The sequence below is a fragment of the Rhodamnia argentea genome, chromosome 5 (genome assembly GCF_020921035.1).
Source record: "Rhodamnia argentea isolate NSW1041297 chromosome 5, ASM2092103v1, whole genome shotgun sequence".
NCBI lineage: Eukaryota > Viridiplantae > Streptophyta > Magnoliopsida > Myrtales > Myrtaceae > Rhodamnia > Rhodamnia argentea.
In genome coordinates, this window is record NC_063154.1 from 24,122,375 (window position 1) to 24,148,019 (window position 25,645).

The window sequence follows — 25,645 nt, forward strand, 5'->3', positions numbered from 1 at the left end:
AATAGTCCTGATGCTCTAAGCAAGCCTCATTTGGGTTCCTAGGTTATAGTGACGAACTTATTGACTTTTGATTTTTGGACGTCTATGAATTGCTACAAAGACCATCTTATAGATGCTTGGTCCATAATAGATAACAATGGCAACTGCATTCGATACATTTTGCGATCAGTCTTATGGAGCTAAGCAATACCACGGCCATGATTGTTCTTCCATGAGCTAGCATTCTACTCGCTATCATTTGAGACAACAAGAGACAAATCCTTCTCTTCTTCTAGCAAGATCCTCAGATAATGGCAGAGGCAGGATCCAACGCTCAGTTCATGAACCCTAGCATTTTTAGAAATGTGCTCCTGCTGTGCCACGTTAGGTTTCTATAGACGCATAACAATGTCGTTTCAGTGATGGTCAGTTCAGGAATCACCAGATTGCTGCATATTTTCATATGCTGGTTTCTGGTGTTCAAGTCTGGACTAGGAAATGAAGGTGCTGCTTTGAAAAATGCTATCTCATACTGGATAAATGTGCTGTTACTGGCAATTCCTTCTGCTGTTATTCTCTGGTAATTCTCAAGCTTTTATGCTTCTCCTAGCTCAGTTTGGGCACACACAAAAAAATCCATAAAAGATCAAAAACTTGCGGGACAGTGTACGAGACAAATGATGGTCATATTCCTTCTTCAGAATCATTAATGGGCTGTCAACCATTTAATTCTATTTTATGTTGGTGACGTGATTTTACGACTTCACAGGGATTACATTTTCTTATTTATTGGCGCTGACGCTATTCCTTGTATAGTATCAACATGGGTCTTCATGATTCTGTAGCTTGAAGCAATTATGATGTTTCAGTTTGGTTCATTGCCTACAACAGCTCGGAGATGTGGTCATTCAAATGATGATCTTATTATCAGGATTTCTTCCCCAACCAAAACTTGAGATGCCGGTCCTCATCGTGTTTTGATGGGTGCAAGGGTATATGTGCATAGTCTAGTTGATGTAGAGGAACGAACAAGGGTCGGATACTTTGAGGAATATAGGCAAGGTTTATGGGATAAAGGATAGTTTCACTAGCTTATGAAGATGGTTGTACAAATATAGTTAATGGAGGAGTTGGTGGTGTTGGTGGAGGAGTACAAGGATGTGGAGTTTATTCTCAACTCCCCCCACACACATTACATGAATGAGTACAAGCTCTATTTATAGAGCTATTCCACCGACATAGGCAGATTTTATTTGCAATTAGAGAATATTTTTAATACAAACTCTAGTCCTGTCTACACATTTCTATGCCGCCAAGTATTAAGATTTTTTCTAAGACTCTTGTGGACTTCTCATTGCTTGTCTTCACATGAGAGTTTTCAAGCGCCCCTTGGACTCTTCAACTTGGTGTTTGCTTCACACTTTGTCTTTTCACGTTCAAGATTTAACTAGTAGTTTCTAGATTTAGTTTAGAGAAAATGGATCACAATTTCCAACAAGAACAACTGCTGCTTGGTTTACATGATACCTCTAGGACTTAGTGGTGCAATAAGGTAATCCTAACTGGTTAAGCTTTATTTACTTCAGTAGGTCTTGCAAAAGAAGCAGCTAGTCCACAGTCCCACAGTTTCTTGGCCCAATTTTTGGCAGAAACGGTAGAGTCGGCCTTTTTAGCAGTTTCTCAGGAAAAGGCGTCTGAATCATGGAACAGATTTAAGAAAGAAGACATTTTCTTGGAAATGAGGTGGCAACTGCTATTGTCGGGGCTTTTGGTACTAGTGAAGCTAATGATACATTGTTTGCAGGTGATCTCGGTGATGTTTGTGGGTCATCCGGGAGAGCTGGCTCTCTCGGGTGCTTCCATTGCTGCTTGCCTTTACTTCTGCGACCAGCTTTAGCTTCTTGGTAGTTATACTACTTCATCCTGTTTTGATTAAACTGGGTGGATGAGCCATTCCTTTCACTTACTGCATTGCTGGGAGCAGTAAGTCACGACAAGAAATCAAATAATTTTAGCATTGAAAGTAGGATCATACCAAGTCTTACAGTATCCAAGCTCTTGACATAATCTAGCTATGATTTCCAAGTGAGAGATTGCCATTTTTCGCCCAATAGCTGTTAGGAAATGGGATAACAATGTATTGCTAGTAACCTTAGCTCCTTCAAGACTTCTTGCAGTTTGACAAAGAATGACATGATAAACATGTCATGTCTTAATAGCTAGATGTAGCGTTGGTGTTCCGTCATGAATTAGGAAATTTGTCATGCGCATCTCAATCTGATTGTACAGAAGGTTCCCCTCCCCTCCATTTTCTTTTTCTAAAGCTTGCATAGTTGGACACATGTTAACTATGGCAATTCAGTCCGATTGCTTCAAGCACTGCATGAAGTGGGTTCCGAGGATATATTTACGAACTTCTGAAATTTCATTTTTGGATGTGTATGAATTGTTGCAAACATGATTTCGTAGATGATTGTGAATATGTCCTCATGTATTATTTCGCAATTCTAATAGATAGGAATGGCAAGTTCCTGGGATGCATTTTGCGGTCAGTCCTATGGCACTAAGCAGTTCAGCATGCTTGTTATCCACATGCAGAGTTGTTCTCCTATTAGCTAGCATTCCGTTAGCGACCCTATCGACCAATTTGGGCAAAATCTTTCTCTTCTTCAAGCAAATTCCTGGTATATCTGGGGAGGCAGGGACATATGCTGGCATCATGATCCCTATCATTTTTGCATTTGCTCTCGTTCAATGTCACGTCAAGTTCCTCTAGATAGAGAACAATGTTTTCCTAATGACGATCAGTTCAGCAATCAGTACATTGGTGCATGTTTTCATATGTTGGTGGTGTTCAAGTCCGGACTCAGAAATCAAGGCGCTGCTTTATATGTCAGGATTTCACCATCTTGGAAAAGAACTTGAACCGGTTTCTCCAAGGAGGCCTAAATTGTGTCTAGTTATTTAATCATTGATTTTATATAAAAACTAGGGATCAAATCCGACACTGTCATGCATCCCACATGAACTCTCCATGAATTCAAAAGATGAAGCGATAACACTAGTGGCCGTAAATCTTGGAGGGGTGAGAACAAAAGCAAGACATTTGGCGAGATGAGTTTGAGATTTCACAGGTTTAGGAGAAGTGCACAAGGCCAGGGTCTTGACCGCGCCACTTCTAAGAGATGGCAGAACGCACATCCTTCCACATCAATTCGAGATTTCGACAAACATCTTAGTGAAGGGTCTGCAAGCCCGGCGTTTCAATTGTTTGTGATCAGCTTGCGATAGGTTCGCCAATTTCCTCAGGTTCGTCAGAATTGCTTCTCTTTGCTGTCATCGCTGCTCATTTGCTTTACAAGTAGGATTGGGATGGGATGATCACTGGGCTTGTCACCATTATCACTGTTGCTCTATGTTCAGCGAGCCCCGCCACAACAAGATTCCTGCAGTACCTCCCCGCCGCGGTCGCACGCCCTCGATATGTTTGCCAAGTCCCCACTGTCATTGCTCTTAGCCACACCCCTTCCCTTCGCTGACACCGTGTTCAGTTTTCAAGTCTAGGGCCACAACGCTTATATTGTTTTGCCTCTTGGCGTCTCCAAAACCCCCAACTCAAGGTAAAGCTAAAGTTCTTATGTAATTTCATGTTTTGGTTTGTAGTTCATGTTTTAAATGCATGTCAACTAGCATAGACAGATTTAATTCATCTGAATAATCCCATAAGCACCACCAATCAGAAAAAGAGGTCATGACGTTACGTAGGCATCAATATCACATGATGTTGTCCGCTTGGGCCTCTAGCCAACGCTTCATTCCCGCTGATTTGTGTTTTATGCCATTTCCGTCGTGCAATGTCTTCATAAATTAATGATCATTGGTCAAATGTTTGACACCTTGTTTTGGCTAGTTCATTTAGTCATTTATAGTAGAAAAAAAATTAGGGATTGAACCGACCCATAAACAAAATACCGTTTGCATAACTACAAGCGAATCTCGTGCATTGCACGTGATAATCTTATTGCCTCTCTGTAATGTTGCCACGGACTTTCGCACATAAGATCACCTCTTGTAGATTGCCAAGAGTGAGTTGGGCTTGAATTGAAAAGAAACCAATCTTGTTTTCAAATTTCACTCGAATCCTTCGGCCCATGGTTTCTTCAGAGCTTCGAGCGGCGGCCGTCAATCCACTCTCTTTCTCTCTCTACTAACCGTCTCCCATAAATGTATGCGATAAGTTGGGCTCAAAAGGGAGGAGAAAAATTCCTTCATGATGGTTCTCTTTCTCTCTCCTCTGACAAAACTGAAGAGAAGAATTCCCTCTTGATGATTTTCGTTCTTTTCATTGCTCTACAGTCGTAATAGCCGCCACTGATCGATACCGTGCGACGTCCAGGAGCCTCACCAAACCTCCTTTCGTTCTGTCCTGTTTTTCGCTCACTCAGTCCTCAACTTTTCATCAGAATTGAGCAAGTAAACAACTTATCGTGACCGAGATTACGAAGCATACGATGCTGGTCCAATTCCTCTCCGACGTCTCCGACCGTAGAGCTCCGTTTTCATCTATTGACCAGGTGATCTGTATTGCCTTTATTTTATTTTTTTCCTTTTTTTGCTCTGTTTTGGTGGAGTTTTGAAGACCGAGGTCAATTGATGAACCCACCGGTTAATCACATCAAAATAAGGCTATACTGAATTATTTGTGAGGTATTATTGTAACCTTAATACGGATTTCTTTTGATGTCGGACGAAAACGTACCTCCGTTTTTTGGAACAAACTTAGAACTTCCTATGCAGGTAAAGTATTTGACAAAATGCCTCAATAGTGTAACCGAGAATCGTCCATGTTTTCATCATTTCTGAAATGCGTTAGTGTGAGTCACTTGTCTCATTTGTTCTCTAGCACAGGAATCCTATTCAATTTCATCTTTTTTTTTAATTCTCGAATCTGAGCATCTTTTTTTGTTTTTTTCTTGTTTTGTGTTCTTGTATGTCTCTGCACTAATTTCGGCGAAGAATAACCGGAGACAGATCAGATGGGTGTGGATATCCAACAGAATTCGAAATGAGGTTCCGGTTAGCATAATTTTCCTCGTTTATTGCCTTGTAATTGCACTGTGATGGCTGGATTAGGTTATTAATAAATGAATTCAGGTAATTGGATATTACCACCGGTAGGTAATGGCCGGAATAGATGGCCGGCAGCGAGGGAGTGAGGTTGACTGCCGGCGTTGGATGGCCGGTGGAAAAGTTGCTTTGGCAAGCTCATCGGTGAAGAGGTTCCCGAAAAAAAGAAAGAATAGAAAACAGAAAAAGAAATAAATAATAGCAAATATTAAAGAAAAAGTAATAGTAAAATATAAAAGAAATATAAAAAAAAAATGGAGATATGGGCTGGATATAATAAGGCCAGGTCGGGCTAAGAGAACAAGTTGGGTTTAGGAATTTTTGTGCTGAGTGAAATGGATTAAGAATTGGATATATTTAAAACAGGCTTGGTCCGAATTTGAGACCCAACATGGACTCTTAGGTGCTGGTCGGACCCACAAATTCGGACTGGATGCTCCGACTCGATTTGAATCCCTATATTTCAAAAATTAAAAATAAAAAAGACTTTGAAAATACAAGATGCTAGTAACTAGGGGTATGCTTCGAACTAGTTACTAGCACTATCCATAAGCACAGGCTAGCAACACGGGAGCTTAAGCTCTGATGACTCACCTCAAGCGTAAAACGCTACTATAGGACCCTATCCGGAGGTAGTCAACCAAAGTTGATATGGAGTCTACCTTCTCTACCCCCACCTCCAAATTGCTAATCATATCTTTTTCTTCTCTAATTACGGGGAATACCCTCTAATTACTTTACATCCGAGGGATCCGGAGGTCCGGACGAGCCCTCATACGAAGCGGTTTAAGGACTTATACAGGTCCTAAAAAAATTAAAAATAGAAAATATTAGAAATAAAAACTCTGAAAAATTTTAAAAAAGGAAAAAGCTTAGAAATTGGATTTTTAGTTAATTTTATTAGATTTTTAGTGCTAATACTAGTTTAGAATTAGTTTTGGATATTCCTAGATTAAAATGCACATAGCTTAGGAATCAACTACCGGACCTTTATATATATATGATGATATTGTTGACACCCGAATTTTAGTCTACAATTAGGTGCTGATTTTGATATGGAAAGTAAGAGAAAAAAAATAAAAATAAAAAGCCAACTTAAACCCATTACTGCAGCCCATCTTGTGTGCCCAAATCAATCGCCTGCCCTCGAACCTTAAATATCAATCCATGCTCAAACTAGACTTTTAATGGGAAATCAATAAAAGAATTTGATTCGTAGCCCATTAGAAGAACCAATCAATCAAATTATTATGAGTCATTAGTTTCGGGTTTCGTGGTTTCGAAACTTACTCGTCATAATAGATGTCTTATTTTTTGGAACCCGTAACCTATCCTACATACCTTAAAATCTGAAACCTACTTTGTCACAGGTTCCGAGGTCTATTCTAGGATCTTCTGAAGTTCCACCTGTATTTTTAATTTAACTATTACAATGAATCATCACCTTTAATGATTACTATTTACTAGTACAATCCACGGACCACAACTTATATTTACACACACGAATAAATGTGAAACATTAACAAAGTAAGTTAGTAAAAAATATTGTCAAAAATGGAACCCGAGATTGGTGATTCCGGACTACACACTCATCATTGCAAGATCGTGTAAAAACATATATCAAGAAAAACGTAAAAATTTGTTACCGGTTTTAGATTCCAGCACCTATCTAAAACTTGGGATCCGGAATTTGCCCATTGGAACAGGTTTTCTAATTTTTGGAACTTGGAACCTGCCCCGCATATTTGGGAACCTAAAATTGGACATGTTACGAACACTGCAGTTCTAGGTTTTAATTTCTATCTTGAAACCATGCTCACCCCTACAAATCATACCGCCCATGCCATTTTTGATATTGGCCTCAACCCAAAGCAAAAAGACCTCATTCGATGAAGAGTCCCAAGCTCGGCCTCTCTCTGGATTTCTCTCTTGTTCTAAAATTTGTGGAAACAAACTCATGCACGCCCAAGAAGAAAAAGATAGATCACCAAGGCTCGCATTCCCGCGAAGGAGGAGATGCGATTAACTAAACTTTTTCACTCTCTCTCTCTCTCTCTCTCTCTCTCTCTCTCTCTCTCATGACTCAATCACCCGGAGAGGGGACGAGATTATACCGCATACACACTAGAATGTCCCCAAAAGAAATCACCGCAATGGTCACGAGGATGAAGAGATTCGTAGCAACAAGTGCCTCCGAACTTGGTCAAGGAGGAAGATTTCGACGACGATGCACATTGTCTTTAGAAAGCCGATTGCAATGATCATGATGAACTTTTTGCCGGAGGAGGTGACGTAGGCCTTCTTGAAAACGCGAGGAAAGAGGATTGTAGAAGACGATTGTGTCAATGCCAGAGGCTTTTTAGTATAAGTGAATCTCAATAGCACAAATTAGCATGTGGCGGATGGACGAGGTCGGGTGGAGATCCCGCCATAAGCCCCCCTCGGTTCCCTACTTGGTGAACTTGACAACGTGGTCATTGCACTTGTCAATATCACCGAGCAGAGCATCGGAGACGGCATGTGGCGGGATTTCATCCTCCACGTGACCCCATCTGTCCGCCACATCCTCATTTGTGTTGTTAGAATCCACTTCTTCTAATAGGCCTTTAGCATTGATGCTGTCATCTTTCATAACCATTGCATCTTTTAGAAGGCTGACATCACCTTCTTCTACAAAAAAGCTCTGAGCAACCATGGCGGTCTGCTTCAAAGGACAATGCTCATGCTCGTCCTCACCTTCCTCAATGACATCACCCGATGTCCTTTGTTGATAAAGAGTGTTGGCGGGATAACCTTCTGACTCACCTCGGTGTTTTCCTACATAGCCTTCTTCTCCAATGAGGCCTTTAACATGGATGTACAACTCGGAGATCTTACCACGTAGGCCGAGTGCGCAGGGCTGCGTAATCAACATCGCTGTTAATTGAGTGGTGAATGGAGTATTATTGATGATCTTCTTATCATTTCCCCTCACTGACTGCTATTACGCAAGCACTCATTTCAGCTAACACGGTGAATCCTTAACCATAGGCTTCGCCGGGGAAAGAAAGTCCGGTAAATGCCTCAAGCTCATTGAGGATCGATGCTAGGAATCAAGACACAAAACAACTAAAGTGGTCCCCTTTACCGCAACGCAATTAACTACTCGCTGGATTTGTACCTACTCTGTGTTTTTCTTTCTTCCCAAACATTTGAGAGGTAGGAGTTCATGCTCCGTTTCTGAAGTACTTCGTATACAACAGAGGTAAAGGGGCCTAATTGAGATTTCTGTGAAAATTGTTGCTGAATCGGGATCTATTAGTGATATAAACACATTTCATTGTTGTTGTGATAGTCTCAGTATGAGCTTATACTGATGCTAAGATGTTGCACTCTTGCTTCTCAAAATTGAAAATGCCTGAATGAAATCGTATACACATTTGAGAGGCTTCTTCCTAAATCTGAATATCTTGTTGTCTACCATTTGTTCACATCATAATATGTCCGTTCAATTCTCTTTTTCCATTTCTGATTCCTGTGGTTTAGGCTAGGGCTGAGACGTGCATATACCATGCTTGCTTCATTTTCATTTTACCACATGTATTTATTTCATCTTTGGTTTGTTTCTGTGTATTGATGCATGTCAATTGATGTTCCAAGTATGTAAATCTCTGTGATGAGTAGTGTTGCATATTTGAATAAGTCATTGAAGCATATTCTTGGTATTAAGACTTGTATTTTTTTTTTTATAGGAATGGAGTTCAAAAGAGGTCTTAAGTAGATGTGAAAATGTTTTCATGTCGTTCTCCGAATTAAAGTGAGTGCACCGGAAGAGAAGTTGTTGTTGCCATGATGGCAATGTGTGTTTGTTGTTAGTGTTCATTGAGCAATCACCAAGAGAGCAAAAATTAATTAGAAGTTTAGCAAATTTTGTTTGTGTGCTTGAAGCAGAATATAATGGCTATGCGTGTGATGTAGGAATGAATGAGGAGTTGTAAGGATAAGTGTGCATAGCAAAAGACGAGTTCATGTATCCAATAAGTCCTTTAAAAAAGTGAAAAGGAAGGAAATTTATTACGTTTTGTACTCTGTGTTTTTTTGTGATGGTTGGAATAGTTGCTGATGGAAGCACGATACCTTCATGTGTGTGTGGTCGTGTGCAAGTAATTGAGCATAGCAATTGCTATTGATCTTGTAGTGTACAATCGGTGAAGAATTGCCAATGTTCCAAATTTGTCTTCATTGATCTTTTTGGGGGTTGCTCTCTTCCTCATTGTTTCAAGATGCGTGCACAAGGATATGTCTTGGGCTAGATTTCAACCCTTTTATGATGATTTCTTTGCTACTGTAGTTTTCATTTTTACCTCACACCTGGAAAACTTTAATTTCGTGGTTGTCCCCTTGAAGGTAGGTCGCCGACACCACTACTTGACACAACATGTGGGAATTGGATAACTAGCCACCACAGACAAATGCATTCGTTCACCTTATAAAAATCATCGACTTGCTCTTTGTTTTTCGCTAAGAAAATCTTTTAAGCAATTGTCTCTTGACTCTGCTGATTCCGCCAAAAGTGTAAGAAAACTAGTGGATGAAGCGAACGTAGCGAAGAGAGTCGGCCTTTTAGCGGTTTCTCGATAGAAAGGTGTGTGAATCATGGAATGGTTGTAAGAAAGAAGACATTTTCTTGGAAATGAGGGGGCAATCGCTGTGCCTGGGCCTTTGGTCTTAGTAAACCTAATGATACGTTGTTTGCAGGTGATCTCGGTGATGTTTGTTGGTCATCTTGTCGAGTGGCTCTCGCGAGTGCTTCCATTGCCACTTCCTTCGCTTCGTGAAACTTTAGCTTGTTGGTAGTCATCATACTTCATCCTGTTTTCTTAAACCAGGTGGATAGGCCATCCTTTCACCGATCGCATTTCTTGCATGCAGTAAGTCTCGCCAAGAAATCAAAGAATTTTAGCATTGAAAGTAGGATCATTCCAAGTCTTACAGTATACCATTTTTATTCCTCAAAAGCTGTTAGGAAACGGGATAACAATGTATTGCTAGTAAGCTTAGCTCCTTCAAGATTCTTGCAGTTTGACAAAGATTGATATGCTAAACATGTCATCTCTTAATAGCTTGATTTGGCGTTGGTGTTCGTAATGAATTAGGAAATTTGCTATGCCCAATTCAATATGATTGTTTGGGACATGAGATGTGTCACGCCCGACTCTTGGGCCCGCAATATCCCTACCTAATCGCCTCGGGTCAAAAAGAATGACGTCCCGGGCACGTCATCGATCCGTTTTATTTTTAATCTTCAATTACGCATGCGGAACGTGCACTCCCCAAAGAATCAAATCAAGCAACGGGGATAGTTAAATAGATAGTTACACTAACCAAATCACAACAGATCAGCAAAAAATCACCTTGTATTTAATTATCTTCATTAACTCAAGGATGTGAAATATCCACAAGCCCATTCTTCGGGCTACTTTCTACAACCCTTAGAGATACTAGATCAAAATTAACACGACTACCCAACTTATCCCATAAGGTCCACATCCAATTCCAGCTCTCCACGGCTAAAGGCTTGAAAATGTTTAACAACGATAGGGTGAGATATAAAATCCCCGTGAGTCAACGCCTAAGCCCAATTAAGGTATTGATTCGCTCAAACGTCCTAACATACAATCTCATCAACACAGAGCAGGTATTTCAATCACATGCAAACTTGCCCTCCAAGCCACACATAATGCGATGCGGACTCGACTCAATAGTCAACCAATCCAACCAATCAATCCATTAGCAACGCATCACAGCACTTGCATGCACAGGATACCACACGTAGTCCATTTATTAACAGATGAGGCCACATGGCCTAGCACACTAGACAGTTGGTGCTCTTCTACCAGGATCATACATCGTCCCTTACTTCTGGTGACGGCTTTTGATAGTCCATGTGATTCCGCTCGACCAACCGTAAGACAATGATTGTCGACACGGCACGGAGCTAACATGAATCTTTGAAAGCCTTCGGCCCATCACAAGCTGCGACCGACAAACTAACGGCTAGAAGACAATGGCCGACGCGTATCCAGTAACCATAAGACAATGATTGACAGGACCGATCGACCATAAGACAATAATCGTCGGAATTATCCCATTATGTGATCATTCAAGCACTTCGACAACTAGTCGGTTCATTTCTTGGAATTAGGTCGAATGCTCATCTCGCATGTTTAAATACTTGGCCTAAGGCCATTTTCATGCAAAAACATACAATTTGATCTCATACGTGGTCAAATGAATGCGCGATTATATTGACTGATAACTCAACCAATTTGGGGCGATTAACCTCTAATCGGACCCCCACGGCAATTAATGACCAAACTAGCATTCTGAGCCAATAATTCATAAATCAATTAGTCAATTGCAACCAGTCAATTATTAATTCCAATTTCAATTCCAATTGCGCACTCGTCTTTGACCTATCGCTCGCTCGCAATCAACCAATGCAATCAATCCAATCGGTCAGTTCTACTCACCAAGTAGCCACGGACAACCTAGCTAATTGACTAATCTTAACTAATTACGGTCACTTAACTTGAACCATATTTCTATCTAGCCCGACCGTAATTAATTTACCGAAACACTCTAATTAGCTAATTAATCTAATCCGAACGCAATTAGCGTCCTAATCAAGAGTTAGGGGCAAACTCACAATTAAACTAGCTCGGGCGGTCTCAACTCGAGCGGCGACGACACGAACTCAGCCCGGCCCGTGACGACGACGACGACTCGCGGCCCGACTTAAACTTAGGGCTCCAACTCGGTCAAAGGTGGTCCGCGAGACTTGGTGACACTCCGGGACAGCGGCACGGGACTTGGGAGTGGCGGCCGGTGGTTGGAGCTGGCCGGAACAGTGGCAGCCGGTGGTGAACAGTGCTCGGCGAGAACATTGCAGTAGCAAATTCAGGGGAAATGGGGTTGAACGGAGGGGGTTCGGGTGGCCCAAGGTTGGGGAAAGGGTTGGCCAAGATCGGGGGTTCTCCGGGCTTGCAGGTGGTGGCGCCGGATGCGGCGGCGGACGACCGGAGGCGGGGCGAGCAGCTGTAAACAGAACCGCGCAGAAAACGGGGCACTTGGGTCAAAACAACGGAGATCCGGCCGGGGCTGAAATCGAGCTCTACGGGCGGCGATCGGTTGCCGACGGTTTTGGGGGGCGTCAAGGGGTCAAGGGCGACGTCCTTGGGTGGTTGGCGGGCGGTGGGTACGACTCAAAAGAGGCGAAGGAACAGCAACTCGGCGTGAAACAGGGCGGACGGGCTTCGGGTCTGACCTAGGCTGTTCGCAGCTGTTTCCGGCGAAGCTCGGCGGTGGGACATGGCCCGGAGGTCGAGGAGAAGATGTTGTGGTGGTGGATGGTGGTCGAAGGCGGCCGCTAGGGCGGTCGGAGCCCGAACAACCCGTTGGACCCGAAACAGAGCAGGGGCCGGGTGGGTTTGTTTTCGGGGTTCGCGGCGGCGAACGGCCGTCGGGGGGTGGCGACGAGGTGGTTGAGCGATGGTGGGGGCTTGAGGTGGTGGTCGGAGGTGGTTGTGTCGCACAAAAAAGCCAAGGGAGAGGATGGTGTGCACGGTTCTTGGGGGGTGGGGGAACTCGCAAGAAGAAAGGTGGAGGGGGAGTTTGCCGTGCACGCACGCGAGAGAGAGAAGACTTTGACTAGTAGTGGGGCCCACGGGTCTCTTCAAAATTAAACACTTTCATCTCATATGCATAATATCAAAGGGTGAAACAGTCTTTTGATAAATCGGGATCGATCGGATTTTTGGCTCAACCGATTGGGAATGAAATTTGGATTTTCATTGGGTAGGTTCGGTCCGGAAAAAGGCTAGGTGCGAGGATTAAAAATCCTAAATCGTGGTGACCGAGATTCGAAACCTAATTTAAACCGAACGACAAATCGGGAAACGTTCAAAAATCGTCACTTACGTCCTTTTAATCCGAAATTTTATACCCACTGGAATTCAATAACAATCCTTTTTATTGAACTCAGTCTCTTAACAAACTACGAATTTCCAGGGTGTCACAAGATGGATAGTTCCCATCCCCCAAGTCCTTCTATTGACATGCTCCGGTACATCTCAAGCTTTATGCTTCTCGCAGTTCACTTTTGCTTAACAAAGAATGCCAAGGGAAGTCAAGAAAATTAATTTTAGTGATATCATTCTTCTGATTCATCAATGAGCTATATTTTTTATAGTTAAATAAAAACAATTGCTTGACACAACAAATAATTGAGTATCATTGTTAATCTAGATTATGTTCCTTACATTTTTTTTAAAAACAGGAGGGAATTCATTGTCTTATGAATTGGCTATAAACACACGCTTTCCGCATCATGGATTATATTCTTTTGTTCTCTTATTTTCTCTATGAGTTGAACCAATTGAAAATGATGTTTCTGGTTGTTTCATTACCTGCAACAACTTCGAGAGTTTGTCCTTTGAGATGAAGGTCCTATTGTTGGGACATTTCCTAATTGGAAACTTGAAACTTCGGTTACCTCAATCAGATGCATGTGCACTTCACAAAACCATATTTGACAGGAAGCATACAAGTTAAAGGCTCAACACTTTGGCACCAATTTTCAAATTTTTTTTCAAGGTAATTCATCCTAATATTCTTGTGTTTGTCTCAGCCGAAACACCGGTTGCTTCTGCCAAAAACCCGAAACAAAAGTTTAATTGATTGTATATAACACGAGGCTGTTTTAGTCATCAATGACGCCGTTGTGATCCAGCTGATGGTTTATACTTCTTTGCCCATGATCCAAAAATCCCAAACATCCAAAACAGTAAAATCTCACATGCCCTTTGAAACCATACATTCCCGGATTGTGTGGAATTCAAGCTTGGTCTAATTCTGGGTTTTTTCTTTTTCGTACCAGTAAATTGGCTCTGCTTAATTAATTTAATCTTTTTATGTCGACTAGAGACCATATCTAGACGGGGCTATGTCACTTTGCTTCTTGTGCATAAAGGCTTCTCGAAATACCAAACTCCGGCGTAGCTTGTCATTACTCGTTGACAAATTATACGGGCAAGAATTTGGATAGAATGCAATAAGATAGGCTCGAGAGCATCCATAATTTGTAGTAAAATTAAATTTGGTTCATTCAAATAAAGTATCAAATGATGAAGACAGATTTATTAGAAACTAACTACATCATTCAAGAATATTTTTGAGATGCCTTCCTCTTATTAATTTTTATTTAAAAAAATTTCGAACTCAATGGACCATAGATGTTTTAAGGACCATACAATAGAGAAGCTAATGATCATTGGTTAAAAGTGTTGATACCTAAGTTCCGGCTAGTTTATTTAGTTATTTAGTGCAGAAGAAAATTAGAGATCGAACACGACCCTAGACAAAAATACCATTTGCATTGTTCCCATTCGCATCTCGTTTGGGTCATTCATCTCACATGCCAAATTCATGACCTCTCCATGACGTTACCAGGGAGTAAGTGCATACAGGATCACCTCCTATAGATAGTCAAAATATGAAGCAATAACACTTGTGGCCGTAAATGCCGGTGAAGTGAGAACAAATGGGCAAATCTTAAGGGGAATGTTTGCTCAAGAGTCCAGGTGGTTCTCTATAGTGAGTTTGATTTGAATTCTAAAGAAACCAAGATTGATCCTATCGTGGTTTTCCCATATGAAAATTATACGAAAGGAGAATTTTTTTTTTTTTTAATGAGGAGTGGGACTCGGGAACCGTCACGCCCCGACTCTCGAGCTCGCGACATCCCTACCTTACTCGCCTCGGGTCATGAATGATAGCATCCCGGGTAGGCTATCGACCTACGAAAAATTTCGGCGCATGCGGAACGTGCAACTCCCAAACAAACAAAATCAGCAAGGATAGTTCGGTAGGAAAACACCACAGTCAATTCACAAAAGACAATTTCATTAAACGGTCAAAGCGGACGAATCTTAACCCTACCGAGCTACGGTAAATATGTACAACCCCATTCTTCGGGGCGGCTCACTAAGACCTCAAAAAGACACAAGGTCGGGTAAGGTTTATCCTTCGTCTACTCCCAAAAATCCTACCACAATCCTCTCGGTTTAACGTCCACGGCCCTCAGCATTGCCCGAAAATTGTTAACCACAACGGGGTGAGAAATTAATCTCGGTGAGCCAACGCCTAAGCCCGGTTAGGACGTTGATTCGCTCGAACACCCTAAAAAGCAATCACATCGGCAAAGAACAGATATTTCAATCACGGGCAAACTTACCCTCCAGGCCACACGTAATGCAATGCGGACTCGACTCAACAATCAATTAACCAAATCAATTCATCACTGCAAAGCATCACGGCACTTGCATGCACGGGACACCACACGTAGTCCATTTATTATCGAATCTGACCCGTAGGTCCAGCACACTAGTCGGTTGGTGCTCTCCTGGCGGGACCGGGCATCGTCCCTTACTTCCGGCGACGGCGTCTGATAGTCCATGTGACTCCGCTCGACCAACCGGAAGACAATGATTGTCGACACGGCATGGAGCTAACGGGAATCCTTAAAAGGCTTCGGCCCATCACAAGCTGCGACCGGCAAACGTACGGCCCGAAGACAATGATCGACGCGCATCCAGCAACCGGAAGACAATGATTGCCAGGACCGAACGACCGTAAGACAATGATCGTCGGAATTATCCCATTATGTGACCACTCGGGCACTTCGACAACCAGCCAGTTCTTTTCTTGGATTTAGGTCGAATGCTCATACTCGCATATTCAAATACTTGGCCCAAGGCCGTTTTCGTGCAAAAACATGCAATTTTATCTCATACGTGGTCACATGAATGCGCAATTTATATTGACTGACACACCAAGCAATTTAGGGCGATTAACCTCTAATCGGACCCCCACGGCAATCAACAGCCAAACCGGCACTCACGGCCAATAATTCAATAATTCAATTAATCAATTGCAGCCAGTCAATTATTAATCCCAATTTCAATTTCCAATTGCGCACTCGTCTCTGACCTATCGCTCGCTTGCGATCAATCAACACAAACAATCAGATCAATCAACCAATCTAATCTAATTTGGCATAAAATCCTAACTAATTAAACTAACTTAACCAATTAGGGCCATTGAACCTAAACCAAGTGTCTAACCTATACCGGCCCTAATCGAGCTACCTAAATACCTAAAAATCTAATTAATCTAATCCGAACGCAATTAGCGACCTAACCAAGAGTTAGGGGCTAACTCACAATTTTTAATAGCTCGAGCGGTCTCAACTCGAGCGGCGGCGACACGAACTCGGCTCGGCCCGACGGCGACGACGAAACACGGCTCGATCCACTTAACTCCGGGCTTCTAATTTGGTCAAAGTCGGGCCAAAGACTTGGCGACACCTCGGGACAGCGGCACGGGGCTCGGGGTTGGCGGCCGGTGGCCGGAGCTGGCCGGAACAGTGACCGGCCGGCGGGCAGAGGCAAAACAGAGCAAAACAGTGACTGTGGGGGCTGTTTTGGGTGGTTCCGGGCGGCCAAAGGCTAGGGGAAAGGTTGGGCCTTGGTCGGGGGTCTCCGGGGAAGCTGTGGGTGGCAGTGACGGCGCCGACGGACGGCCGGAGGCGGCCGAACAGCAGCAGCACAGAACCGGCGCAAAACAGGGGAAATCGGGTTTGAAAACAGGGGAGGCTGCCGGGGTTGATTCGGGGCTCTATGGGCGTCGATTGGCTTCCGGCGACTTCTTGGGACAACTAGAGAGGGAGGGCGACGAGTTGGGGTGGTCGGCGGCCGGTGGGTGCGGCTGAAACGCGGCGGAGGGCGGCGGACAGCAGCTCGGCGTGAAACAGAGCAGGAGGGGCTGTTCCGGCTTCCTCGAGCTGCTGCGGACGGCAGTGGCGTGGCGCGGCGGTGGCGACGGCTAGAGGGGGCGGAGGGGCAACGGTGCGACACTTGGGGACGGTCGGAAGGGGCTCGGGGTAGCTGAAACAGAGCTGCGACTCCCTGCAGCGAAAACAGAGCAGAAATCCGCCGGGCTTCTGTGGGCTGCTCGCGGCGGTGAACGGCGGCCGGAGGAGGTGGCGACGAGGTGGCAGCAAGGCGGCGGTGCGGTCGTGGTGTCACTCGGGGCTGGTGGTCGAACGAAGAAGGCTGGAGGAGGAGAGGTTTGCACGGTGGGGGTGGTGGTCGCACAGTGAACAGGGGAGGAAGACCAGCGTGGGAGAGAGAGAGAAAAGGGAGGAGAGAGAGAAGAGAGAGAAAGAAGAGTCACGTGGGTTTGACTTGGGGGGGCTGGTTTGACTGGAAATGGGGCCCACACATCTCTTCAATTTTAATGCTTTTTGTCTCACATGAATAATATCCAAGGGCGGTTTCGTAATTCGACAAATCGGGACTGATCGGATTTTTGGCTCAATCGATTAAGACTGAAATTTGGATTTTCACGGGCTAGGTTCGGTCCGAAAAATTTAGGCGCGAGGATTAAAAATCCTAAGTCGCGGCGACCACGGTTTCGAGACCCAATCGAAACCGAACGACATTTCGAGACTCGTCCAAATTTGTCGTTTACGTCCTTGCGATCCAAAAATTTGCACCGACTAAAATTCAATTCTCTCCTTTTTTATTGAATTCGGGCAAATTTACATAGGCCAAATTTCCCGGGCGTCACAGGAACTTCTGGTAAGTTGTTGCGAGAAGATAGAATTTCACCACCATTATCTCAAAGAAGACACCCCGAGGAAATCTTAACAAGTATCGCCATCTCGTCCCCCGGTTGATCCTATCATCACTCGCGGAATTGACTTACATCGGCACTTGACCTTTTCCTTGCAGTCATGAGCAGGTTCGTGAAAGTCCGGCCATCGTTGCCGCCGGCCATCCTCTTTGAGCCATCGAACACATCAAGCAAGGTTACTCATTTGCTGCGCGGTTCTTCGGGTATATCCGTCCTCTTCCAAGAGTCTCGCAGCCCGGGATACATATTTCTCTCTTGTTCCCTTCACATTCTATGCGTATGAAGTTGAGTTTTGCGATTGTCAACACACGTCAGGCCCTTTGCCTAAAGATCTCAACCGCCAACACCAAGCATGTATCCCGACTTTTCTTGCCTTTGTTTCTTTCGAAGTTGGATTTTGCGCTAACGCAAAGACCCTATCATTTTCGGAACCCGACCATCAATAAGGCGTCGCTCATCATGAGTATCCAATCGATTCTCGGTTTCAACCGAAATTGGTGAGTCTCCAAGCAAGGAAGAAATATTATGAAGTTGAATATGGGGAAGTTGATAGAAACATTAAAGTGAGCCGCGGTACAAGCACTAGAACGGCAACATCTTCACATCCGCATCATCTCGTCGGCGGCCATCTCGAAGGTACACATGGACAGAACTTTCCATGTTATGTCTATTTGAGTTGCTAGGAGATTCTTTAGGGGCGTTCGGGGTTCATTTTGGTTCAATTTTTACTCCATGTGAATTACTTATATATCCGGACAAAACCTCAAATATAATTTAAACCAAACCACTTTTACTTGTTATCATTTGAAACTTTCAACATCAAGGTGAGCTCTGAATAAGTAGGGATTGTTTGGAGGTGTATCTTGACAGATTGCGAATCGCGGGAAACACTCATAAATAGGAGCTTGATCTTCATCGAACAACCGTGACTGAAACTCGATTGAACTCGGATTCATCGGTCCCGAGCACTTCATCATCCGCTTACGGCAACAAGATTGAAGCTAAGTTCTCTCTCATTCTCTCGACTGTCCTTTTATTTGGTCGGTAGGGATTGTCCTTTTTCTGTCTCGCCTAAGTACCTCTCTACTATGTTCTTTGAGAAAAAAAATATGGGAGATCTTAACTACTGATTATATGATGATTGTCTGCCATGACATCCTTTTTGTGATTTGAGCATGTTTGATTACATATGTGATGATTAGAATATGGATTATGGCTTTAAGGATTTCCCTGTTTGATAAAGACTTATCATGATGTCTAGTCTTTGAAACCGGAACAGCGATGAACAGAGCTAGGTGAACGATGGACAAAGCAAAGAATTGATCATGCTTCGTAGGATGTGCAACATGTGTTTGGGCGTAAAATAAGACTTAAAAAGGGGAAAAATAAAACAAAGGGAATAAAAATAATAAAATATGTGTATATATGTATATGTATATATCTTACGTTGAAGTCGTAATTGAATTTTTATTTTAGCTCAGGCTCATTTGTTTAGGGAGACATTTTCTTTGGGTTTGTTAAATAAATCCAAACTTGGTCTTTTTCCAGATGAATAAACAAAAAGAGAAAATGTAAAAACGTAGACAAATATATAAAACTGAAAGATAAAAATCCCATTCCATTAACATTGGGATGTGCATTTAAGGAGTAGTTTATATACCTGTTTTTCCTCTTTTGTAGAGTTCATTAGCAATAGAATCATTATTAGAGATTAGAATTGGAATTAAACTTAGGATTCTATTCGATTTTAGCTCACAGGGTTGCTCTCCTTGTACTTAAGAATGAGGCATTATAATGTTCTTTGCCCAATATTACATTGAGTTACTTTATCGTATTTTACCTTTTATACGCTCTTCAGTACTGTTTTTGAGGGGCTTGTTTGTGATTGCTTTAATATCATTTTTTGTGTTCTGATTCATGTTCGTTGTCATTCGAAAGGTTAGGACTCATAATTGGACAAACACTGCATGAGGTAGTAAACAATCAATCAAGTTAGGTAGTAAATCTGGTTTCGTAGTGAGTTCTTCTCCCATATCTCACTTGATTTTTGGCTAACCGCAATAGAATTTGCATAGGATTATGAAGTATAAATGTCTCGCAAGTTAAGGTTTTGAGAGAATTCCCATCGATTGAGGACCGTTGGTCCCCAACTCAACATTACATCTAAACTTGTCTCCCGGGACAGTGGACCGCTCGAAAGGTCATGAGACGCATAAAGAAGCGATCACCGATATAACAAGAAGAATGCATGTTCAACATGGAAATATAAAAATTGACGAGAGATAAAAAGAATAATAAAAAAGATGCTACAAAATTCGGAGAAGAAAAAAAGAGAGAGAGATAGAACACCTCATGAAGGAGGTGAGGAAGCCCCGAGAGGAGGCAGGTGAAACTTCGATGGTGTAGAGGAGTTGATCATAAGGGCTGAACCATCAAGGGTTGGGTCTACGTCAATGTTGGCATCTTCCAATAATGAAAGGCTCGAAATCACCTTGGAGATTTGGCTTTTGCGCCAAAACTTGACAATAGCATGCCTAAACATCTCTGTTGGGATAAACATCCAACTTGAGTATGCAAAGATGATTTCGGTGTGTCAAATGCCAAGCTGCTATAGATGCAATAGTGCCTCTTTGAAGGGAGTTTTGTTAATCGAATACAAGAATTCAAGTAGAATGCCCTAAGACTTGTCAAACAATACTCCATGCAAACTACACAAAATTTAATCCTCCCCATCTAAATCCTCATAATAGACTCGAAAATTCGAACACTTTATCCATGCCTTGAATCTTGATAATGTGTCATCTTCACAAACTCCTCAAATCGTCTCTTCCTAAGTGAATGATTTTCTTCCCAAGAGTCCTTCCCACCTTATCAATCAGTGGCAAACCAACGCAATCTCTACCATGAATATATCAAAATTCTAGATAGAAAACTCTCCTTGATCCCCGGCTAAAAGTCCTTTCAGAAATTGTATGCTATGTGTTTGGCGCAAGCACATCAATGGGCGACACTAGGAAATTTCAGTGAGGCTAATGAAAAGTGAGTGTGGCTGAACTAAATAGCGGGTCGGGCTCAAATGGATGAAATAAAAAAGTCCCAACCACTTTGTTAAAGACTTCTTATTCACAAAGGAATTGACTTTCCTGAGAAATTTTTGTTGACCGTTTTTCCTTTGAAAATTCATCATAGTCAATCTTTTTTTGTCCCCATTCACATTAGTAAACATCACTCAGTTCATTCGTGTTTAATTACTCTAAATGCCCTAACAAAAGCATCCATTTTTACCAAATATCACTTACTTTATAATTATTTCCCCAGTTGCCGCTCGCTGTGGCCTCCAATTGATGTACTTACTGAAAAATTGCCACATCTTCTGTAGCATCTGCCCCCGCGTTTCTAGCACTATCATAAAGAAGAACACCTTATGCAACAAAAAAATAAAGAGTCATTGATGACACTCCACTCATCACCCTATCCAAGGCGACACCAATTGCGCACCCCTGCACGCACCTTCAATGGAAAGATCTCTGATCTCTATACACCTACATGATCAGCCCCATCTCAACGGAGAAGAAGGTCATGTAGGACAACACTGAGGCCATGCACATGGCCACCACTCACATGAGTTTCGTGTGGCTGCAGTGGCCGATGATGGTGAGACACATTCTGAGAGAGGCAAGTGAGAAGATCATGTTGCCAATGCTTATTCTCATAGCAACAACTGCCTCCCAACTCAATCATGGAGGAAGAGTGCGACGATGATGAAGGTCGTCTCTACAAGGTCGACTGCAATGCTCCATAGGAACTTCTTGTTGGAGGAGGAGAGTAGGCCTTCTTGAAAATGCGAGGGCTGTAGAGTACAATGACGTTGATGTCGGAGGCTTTTTAGTATAAGCGGATCCCAACTGCGCAGATGAGCATGTGGCACACAGATGAGGTCGGGTGGAGAGGGGATCCCACCACATGCTCTCCTCAGTTGCTTGCTTGGTGATGTTGACAACATCGACTTGTTAATATCACTGAGCGAAGCATCGGGAACAGCGTGTGGCGGGATTTCATCATCCACGTGACCCTATCCGTTTGCCATATCCTCATCTACGTCGTTGGAATCTACTTCTTCTAACAGGTCTCTGGCATCAGCGATATCGTTCTTTACAACCCTTGCATTTTCGAGAAGGTTCACCTCTTCCGACGAAAAGCTCCTCTTGACTATCACTGTCGGCTTCGAAAGGACAATGTTCATCCTCGTCACCACCTTCCTCAATGTTGTTATATGTCTATTACCAAGTTAATTTGCCATCACAGAATATACACTTCGAGAAGATTTTTTCATCTCACCTTCCCTCGCATTTGGAGTCACCCCTGTTAGCAGTTTCCCATGAGAAGAAGGCGTCCGCATCGGGGAATGGCTTCAAGAAAGAATAGATTTTCCCGAAAATGAAGCTGCAACTATCATTGGCCAGGCCATGAGCAATGGTAAACCTGATGATATATTGTTTGCAGGTGATCTTCGTGATGTTTGCTGCTGCCACTTTGCGGTGCTTCCATGGCCACGTCCGTCGCTTCTGTGACTAGCTTTAGAATGTTGGTAAGACACAACAATTCTTCCTGTTCTAATCTTCAGATAGACCAATTAAGAGACGAAAGATCTTTTAAGAATCAAAAAGTAGCATCATTCTATGTCACTTCCATAAAAGTCTCCTTCCAGGCTGTTATTTATCTTGGAAGATGTATAGAGGACTTCTAATAGTGACATGAACGTAGGAGTTCTTTTTCCTGTTGAATAAATAGAGTCTAGTGATTGTTGGATCAATTAAGACTGCTTGCACTCCTGCTTTCAAAGTACAATGAATAGCTTGCTTGTTTATTAACTGTAGCTCCTTTTCAGACTACTGCACTTTGACAAAGATTGATCTACTGGACATGTTACCTCTCGATAAGCTTAGTGTGCTAAATGGGTGATTTTCACCCCTCTAGCTAGGTGTAAGAATGCCGAGATTGGAAACTTAATGTCGGTGTTTGTCACATATTAGGACATTTGTTGACTGCACTTAAAAGAGATTGTTCGGTGGCACTGCTCTGAAAATGAATGTTCAGATTCTTCCACTGGATATAGGTTGAGCGATGGCAAAACAGTCCTGATGCTCTAAACAAGGCCTCATTTGGGTTCCTAGGTTACAGTGACAAACTTCTTGAATTTCATTTTTTGACATCTATGAATTGCTACAAACGCCATCTTATAGATTCTTGGTCCGTAACAGATAACAATGGCAAGTGCATTCGGTACATTTTGCGATCAGTCACATGCTTGTATCCACAAGCAGATGGTCATGATTGTTCTCCCATTAGCTAGCATTCCACTCGCTCTCATTTGAGCCAATGCGGGACAAATCCTTCTCTTCCTCAAGCAAGATCCACAGATAACAGCAGAGGCAGGATCCTACGCTCAGTTCATGATCCCTAGCATTTTCGCAAATGCGCTCCTGCAGTGCCACGTTAGGTTTCTGTAGACGTAGAACAATGTTGTTCCGATGATGGTCAGTTTGGGAATCACCACATTGCTGCATAATTTCATATGGTGGTTTCTGGTGTTCAAGTCTGGACTGATTTCTGAAATAAGCAATTCTTTCTGCTGTCATTCTCAGTAATTTTCAAGTTTTTGTGCTTGTACTAGTTCAGTTTTGGCACACATACACAACAAATCCATGAAAGATCGGAAACTTGCGGGACAGAGTACGAGACAAATGATGGTCATATTCCTTCTCCAGAATCATTAATGGGCTGTCGACCATTTAATTCTAGTTTATGTTGGTGATGTGATTTTACTACTTCAAAGGGATTACATTTTCTTGTTAATTGGCTCTGTCGCTATTCCATATGCAGTATCAACATGGGTCTTCACGATTCTGTAGCTTGAAGCAATTATGATGTTTCTGTTTGGTTCATCGCCTGCAACAGCTCGGAGATGTGGTCATTCAAATGATGGTCTTATTATCAAGATTTCTTCCCAAACCAAAACTTGAGATGCCAGTCGTCTCAATCATGTGCATCAGAACACCTGCTCCTTGGTTTACATGATACCTCTAGGACTCAGTGGTACAATAAGGTAATCCTAACTGGTTAAGCTTTATTTACTTCAGTAGGTCTTGCAAAAGAAGCAGCTCTTCCACAGTCCCACATTTTCTTAGCCCTATTTTTGGCAGAAACGCCAGAGTCAGCCTTTTAGCAGTTTCTCAGGAAAAGGCGTCTGAATCATGGAACGGATTTAAGAAAGAAAACATTTTCTTGGAAATGAGGTGGCAAGTGCCGGGGCTTTTGGTACTGGTGAAGCTAATGATACATTGTTTGCAGGTGATCTCAGTGATGTTTGTGGGTCATCTGGGAGAGCTAGCTCTCTCGATGCTTCCATTGCTGCTTGCCTTTGCTTCTGCGACCAGCTTTAGCTTCTTGGTAGTTATAATACTTCATCCTGTTTTGATCAAACTGGGTGGATGAGCCATTCCTTTCACTGACTGCATTTTTGGGAGCAGTAAGTCACGCCAAGAAATCAAAGAATTTTCGCATTGAAAGTAGGATCATACCAAGTCTTACAATATCCAAGCTCTTGACATAATCTGGCTATGATTTCCAAGTAAGAGGATACCATTTTTATTCCCCAAACGCTGTAAGGAAACGGGATAACAATGCACTGCTAGTAACCTTTGCTCCTTCGTGACTATTGCAGTTTGACAAAGAATGATATCGTAAACATGTCATCTCTTAATAGCTAGATGTAGCGTTGGTGTTCCGTCATGAATTAGTAAATTTGTCATGCACATCTGAATATGGTTGTTTGGGACAAGAGACGGATGGTTCCCCTCCCCTCCATTTTCTTTTTCTGAGTTTGCACAATTGCACACATGTTAACTATGGCAATTCAGTCCATCTGTTTGCTTCAAGCATCGCACGAAGTGGGTTCTAAGTATATATCTACAACTTCTAAAATTTCATACTTTTCGATGTGTATGAATTGTTCAAACATGATTTCATAGGTGATTGTGAGTTAGTCCTTATGTATTATCTCATCATTCTCACAGATAGGAATGGCGATACATTTTGCTGTCAGTCCTATGGAGCTAAGCAGTACTGCAAGCTCGTTATCCACATGTAGAGGGCTATAATTGTTCTCCTATTAGCTAGCACTCCGTTAGCGACCCTATTGGACAACGCGAGCCAAATCCTTCTCTTCTTCAAGCAAAATCCCAATATATCTTTCGGATCGCAAATGCTGTTATGGTTACTGGCATTATGTGTCCTGATTTCACCGTCTTGGAAAATAACTTGGACTTGCTTATACAAGGAGGTCTTTCATGGGATGCCCGGATTTAAGAAGTTAGTATTTCCTTGCGTTGTCATGTTGCGGTACACTTCTCGAGCTTTATGCTTCTGCTAGTTCACTTTTGCTTAACAGAGGATGCTAAGGGAATTCAAGAAAATTGAGTGACATCATTGTTCTGATTAGTTAGTTGTCTATATTTATGATAGTTAAATTAAAAACAATTGCTCGACACAAAAAATGAAAAACTATCATTGTGAATCTCGATTATGTTCCTTACATTCTTTTAAAACAAAAGGGAACTCATCGTCTTTTGAATTGGCTCTGAACATATGCTTGCGGCATCTTGGATTATCTTCTTTTATTCTCTTAATTTCTCTGTGACGATGTGGATGGCAAAAGATTGGAGCTTTCATCAATTTGGGTGCCTACTATTTGTTGGGTGTTCGGGTTGTCATATTCCTAGCGTTTGTCCGTCACATGGTGGAA

At 42.6% G+C, this 25,645-nt stretch overlaps 1 pseudogene; it reads left to right on the top strand.

The window, feature by feature from the left end:
• Positions 1-401: 401 nt before the first annotated feature.
• On the top strand, positions 402-23,489 carry LOC125315259 (annotated as a pseudogene).
• The last annotated feature ends 2,156 nt before the right edge of the window (positions 23,490-25,645 follow it).